Genomic DNA, 6,390 nt, shown 5'->3' on the forward strand with positions numbered 1-6,390 from the left:
ATATAGTGTCTAAGGTGAAGTCCACAGGTCCAGGCTGCAAGGGTGGAGATCTTTGTCGCTTGAGACCAGAGTTGCTGCTACCTCCTTCTCCTTGGGGTGTCTCTGCTCGGTACTTCCTCAACTTGCCCGACCGGAGAAGAAATTCTATCTCGTCCTTGAGGTGGTTGCATTCATTTGTGTCGTGGCCATAATCTTCATGGAAGCGACAAAACTTGTTCATGTCTCTCTTCCTCATCTCTCTCCTGATGGGTGGAGGCTTCTTGTAGGGAACCTCCTCATGACTAGCAAGATATATCTCTACTCGGCTAGTTGAGAGAGTGGTGTAGTTAGTGAATTGAGGCTCATACTTGGTTGGTTTTTCACTTGAACTCAACTTTGCTTTCTTTTCCTCATGGTGGTCAGACCCATTATTTCCACGCTTCTTTCCACCATCACTAGGAGAGTCAGTTGATCTGCCCGGATCGTTTATGCCATTCTCCCCTTTCTCTATTGCATCATCCAAATTCATATAGTTGTCCGCCCGGTCAAGAAATTGTTGAAGTGTTGAGATTGGATGGCGATGGATGCTGTCCCATAGAGGACTCCGATAAATTATCCCAGCAGATATGGCAATCAACTTCCCCTCGTCTCCTACAGCAGTTGCTCTATTGGCTTCTCTCATGAATCTCTGTATATAGTTCTTTAGAGACTCATCTTTTCCTTGTTTGATATCTGCCAAGTCATTGGCATAAACTGGTGGAGTCCAGGCAGTGCTAAATTGTCTACAAAACTCCTTCCTAAATGCTTCCCAAGAGGTAATGGAGTTTGGCCTAAACTTCCAATACCACTCCTGGGCAGTGTCTGTCAAGGTGGTGGGGAAGACTCTACACCGATAGTCATCACTCACTCCGAGCAGTTCCATCTGGTCCTCAAACTTCCCAACATGTCTTATCGGGTCTGCCTTTTCGGTATAAATTGGCAGTACCGGTGCTTTGTACTTTGCTGGTGGTTGGGCTGCTCTTATTCGAGCACAAAATGGGCTGCCACTCCGGTAGTCGATCGCATCTATCTCGAAAGGTCATTTCGACAAACCTTGCACTGCAGCTGCTAGCATGTCAAGCTGGGCTTGGATGGCTGGTGCAACTGATGAGGTTCCAAGGTTTTGACCGCCTGGTCGGGCATTACCATCTGGCGCGCCACCGTCAAGTATTTCTACTTGACTGGTAGGGCGGTCTAGATTTTGCCCTTCGACCGGGTCGGTCCTCCTCTTGTTGGTGATAACATTCCTTAGATCCTTTGATTTCCCAGAGGGCTTACTACACGGGACTTCCTCTCTCCTGCTACGCTGCTAGTCGGGGTGCAGTGGAGGCTTCTTGGCGTGCTCTGGGCAGTGTTCTCCTCCTTGCTGGTCACAGCCCTCCTTTTCCTTTGACTGGTCGGTGGGATGACTATCAGTCTCATCACGACCATGCCCATCTTTGAACTGTGAGGTCCTCTTCTCCCTAGGAGCCTTATTTTGCTCCTGCCTAGGTGGAGTCTTCTTACTACCCGATCGGTGACTTCCAGATCTTGAAGTTTCTGATCGGTGGCTCCTTGAGGGGGTCCAAGAGTGCTCCCTTTGTGTTGAGGCAGTGTGCGATTAGATTCCCTCTTCCTCACCAGGTGGGTTATTACCACCCCTCCTTGGTCTATCATTGTTCTTACCACCAGCTTCTGTGGTCCTTGCTCCTGGAGGGGGTCCTCCTCGTGCTGCAGCTTGGGCATTGGCTTGGGCCAACTGGGTAGCTGCCTTTAAAGCAAGTGCTGCTTCACGATGTCTCCGGTTGACCTCCTCCTGTTGTTGTCTGAGCTCCTCGCTCCTAGCCTCCATATCGCGTCTTTGCTGCTCTAACGCAACTCTCTGCCTGGCCATCTCTTCAGCAAACGCCTCCTGCCTGGCGTGGAATTGTGCCATCTCCTCCTGGAAGGCCCCCATGGCTTCTTGGAGCTCTTCAACTCCTGGGGTCACATCCTCGAGCATGACTCTAGACTCATTCTCATGATATTGTGGGCTAGGACCTTCAGATCTAGCAGGCTCTTTAGAGGAGCCTGTCTTCTTGGAGACTGCATTGGTGTTCTTAGGCGCCATCTTACTTCAGGGACTGTCTGTTCTTCTCTTCAGGCTCTCAATGAAAGCACCAAAATGTTGACTGTGTTTTTAGCCAACGACGTGAGAACGTCAAATACGAAAAACCTTCAAGAGAATTTAAATAACACAGACAGTTTTAATCAAGAAAAGTAAATAACACAAGAGATTTTATAGTGGTTCAGCCCCGATTGTCGGTAATAGCCTAATCCACTTAGAGTTGTGATTTATAGATCCGTACTCAAGATCAGATGGACTGAGCCAACTGAGTTTCTTCAGTACAGATTGCAAAAATACAAGAATTCTCTCAAATGCCAGCACTTTCTCTCTCTAGAATACTCAGACCCAAATTTTCTCTCTATAGAAAGAAGAAGCAGAAGAAGCCCCTCTCTCATCCCATAAGCCCTCTATTTATAGGCTTAGGGTCATACATACGATATCCCCTAGAACCGGGATATTTTATTATATTTATTACATTTAAATTACAAAAAAACATTCAAAATTCAAAATGTAACAAACCCCCCATTTGTGGGAAGAATGAGAGATTCCCGCATATCTTGTTGAAGTTGTTTATGGGAATCTTGACTTAGTCCTCCTCTTGCTAGTTGATCCACCTCCTACTGACCACCCATGCAAGTGCTGGTCGGACATGTGCATGGTGGTAGGACATGTTTTTGTGGGTCAGACAAGTGCATGGTGGTAGGACATGCACTCCTCTCCTCTAACATGGCACTCTCCTCTAACATGCCATGTCTCTCCTCGGACCACACCCTTTATCTCTCCTAGGATGCACTCTCCTCTAACATGCCATGTCTCTCCTCGGACCACACCCTTTAGCTCCCCTAGGATGCACTCTCCTTAGCTCTCCTAGGATCACATCTGTAATGCCCCAAATTTCCTAATAAGGTTTAGAACCTTGATTAGGAGGCCGGGAGGGTCATAATTGATTTATTATAGTATTTAATGATTATATGCATGTCTACGTGAATTATATTATTATATAATGGTGTTATTATATGATGATGAATGCATGCATATGGGAGTATTTTTAGTTATGAGGGCATTTTGGTAATTTGGCCTGTTAAGGGCATATTTGCAAATTGGGTGCATATTGTAATTCGTGAATGAGATTTTACTATTATGGAGATATATTCGAGCTATTCGACATGAGACGGTCATGTATAGTGGATTAGCGGTTTTGTCATAACATGGTCAATTTCGGGGTAATAGAAATGTTTATTTGGTGATGGATTGGGGGTATTTGGGATCAGGATGGAATTCTGGAAGTTTTGACTATAATGTCCCCGGGGGTGTTTTCGGGGCCCCGAGCACTAGGTTTTATTTGAGGTTACTTAAGCTTGAAGTAGCTTGTCAGATAAGAACGTACGTTAGGAAACCTCTCGTTCTCTCTCTCGACGGTCCGTTTTACCGTTTGAGCGTTTTCGAAGATATCTTGAATTCTAGGAGTTGGAATCAAGCAAGGGTCGAGGCATAGCGATCCTAGGAAAGAATAGAAGCTTCTTAGTCGAAATATTTGATGGAAAACAACCCAATCAAAGGTAATTGAAGTTTAAGTTTTGAGTTATTTCGAGTTTCTAAGCTTTGAATTGATTTTGTGAATCGTTGAGTTTTCGGTTTGTTTGAACCTTGGGTTTTGAGGGTTTTGAGGTATTGGGAAGCTTGGGAACTTTGTTTTGATGATTGTGGAATGTTTAGGTGTGTTTTTGGGGACTTTGAAGTGTTGAAAACATGTTGGAGAATGGTTTTGGGTTGGGCGTCGCGACCCTGTTCTTGGGCGCCGCGGCCCTAGCTCGAGTTAGCAGGTGGCCTTTCTGTTTCGCTGGGCGCCGCGGCCCTTGTGTGGGGCGCCGCGGCGCTTGCCTCTGGAAATTCTGGGGGCCGCGGCCCAAGGTGCTAAGGCCGCAGCCCTTGCCCTGTTTTCACCCCGTTTGCTTGTTTTGACCTCGGGAACTTAGATACGGGCCTCGGGAGTGTCCCTACTACTTGGATTAGTTTGGATTGATCTCTTGGAGGCTAGATATTGGTTTGGAAACCTTTGGTTATCATGTTATTGATGGTGTTCCATATTTGGTTATGATTAGGTGACCGCTAAGGGCTTAAAGGTTGACCGTTCTCAAAGGTTGTTCTTATATTGGTTCTAGCTCGGATTTGAGGTAAGAAAACTGCACCTTGTGTATATGTGACATGCATGGCTATTATGATGCATGTTGGTTGATTATTGAGTATGACATGCGTGGTTATTCTTGATGCATGTCGGTTGATTATTATGTATGACATGCATGGCTATTCTTGATGCATGTAGGCTGACTATTAAACGTGACATGCATGGCTGTTATTGGTGCATGTTGGATTGTTGAATATATTGCATATGATGCATAAGAAACATGTGATTAGGACATGCTTGTATACTGGGTATGATATCGTTCAGAGCTTGAGCCTCTGTGTTAATGCATAGTCCTAATTGTACTAATATATGTTAAGTAAGCATGCTGAATACCTTGTTTATGGATATTGGACATGTGATATATGTTTGGTGGCATGGCTTACCTGTGTATGGCGCTGACTTATTAGTCAGAATCGACAATGGTGTCAGATCCGTCTGTGAAGCTGTGACTTATTAGTTAAGTTCACCACGGGCTGAGCACTGGTCGTGTTTTACCGACCCAAGGGTCAGAGGTGGCAGTGCGTTGTAAACGCCGGGCCAAATAAATATTAGATCTAATCGATGTCGGCATTGAATGACTCATATGGGGTATTAGTGCTGGACCGACCGGAAGGTCAATGAGAACTATAAGCGCTTGCCTGGTCTACGACCAGATGACTATAGCCAAGGTATATGACCCCGGTGACTGTTTGTCACATGGCTAAGGGACGTTGTCCATAGTTTCGACTCTAGAGTCGTGAGGAAGGTTATGTTGGTGATTAATCACCTTGCACCTGTCCTAATCAAACCTAAGAAAGAATCACTTATCAGTTGAGCCCTGGTGACCCTATCGTCACATGGCTAGAGGGAGCGATGCTCATTATTGTGACTTTTGGCTATTGTCACCTACCTGTATGGACCGTTGGTTCTGAAGGGTTATTTTGGTTATTGTTGATATTATATCATGATGTATTATGCTTTCTTGCTGGGCTTCAGCTCACGGGTGCTACGTGGTGCAGGTAAAGGCAAAAGGAAGCTGAACCATCCTTGAGTTGGAGAGCTTAGGTGATGACGTGTACATATGCAGTTGCTCGTCCGCCACGGCCGAGGTTTAAAGTGGAACTAGGGTTGAACCCTGTTTTGCCGCTTAGAACGGCCTGTTGTAAATATTTTCTGTAATAGACTCTGAAATTATATTTTCGGGATCCCAATGTATATGTTAAACGTTCTAGTGAAACGTTACATCCTAACCAAAGTTTTTAATCCCTGAACCGCTAATCATACTTAGTTCACGATTTTGGCCAAATGACTCGATTAGCGAGTTTAGCACTGTTTACAAGGCACACCGTAACGGTCCCTGGAGTTTGGGGCGTTACAACATCCTTGGGGTCTCCTCCTTGGACCTCATCCTTGGGGTCTCCTAGGACCACTCTTTTGGGGTCTCCTAGGATCACTCTCTTGAGTTCTCCTTGGACCAAGGTCCGACCTCACCTTGGCCTTCCATCGGACCAAGGTCCGGCTGGGCACTTGGACTGCTCCTCGGATGTACTTGGCTTGGACGCGACACTCTAAAGCAGTCAAAACTCTTCATCAGTCTACCGGGTCACTTTATCACAACTCTGAGGAGTCAATGTATTTATTGACTATTTAATGTGTCTTTTACGTACCATGTACTGCCATTTGTCACCTCTATTGCCACGTCATCAATCTCCATTTTTGGGGATAACACTAGCGCTACAACAACCAAGGGAGGGCGCAACAGCGCTGTCCAGGGCCATTCAACTCTGTCTGTAGCGCTTGGTGCTAGGGAGGCAACGCTACCCTGTCTTTTCTGATTCTTATTTTGGGCACTTTTGAGGGTTTTTGGCCCGGGGTTTCAATTCCTAAGGCTCGGGATTGAATCTACTAACCGTTTGGGTACGATTCAGGGTCCCGAGAGTGAGGTTTAGGTCAAGAACCTTTTGTTGCTCATTTTCATTGATGAGAGTTATATTTGGTGATTGCTAAGGAATCAAATGATCGATCGTTCTCAAGGGTCGTTCTTTTACTATTTCTCGCTCGAACCAGAGGTAAGAAAACTGCACCCTATATGTGACATGCATGGTTATTAATGAGGCATGTT

This window comes from Humulus lupulus, chromosome X (genome assembly GCF_963169125.1).
Source record: "Humulus lupulus chromosome X, drHumLupu1.1, whole genome shotgun sequence".
Classification (NCBI taxonomy): domain Eukaryota; kingdom Viridiplantae; phylum Streptophyta; class Magnoliopsida; order Rosales; family Cannabaceae; genus Humulus; species Humulus lupulus.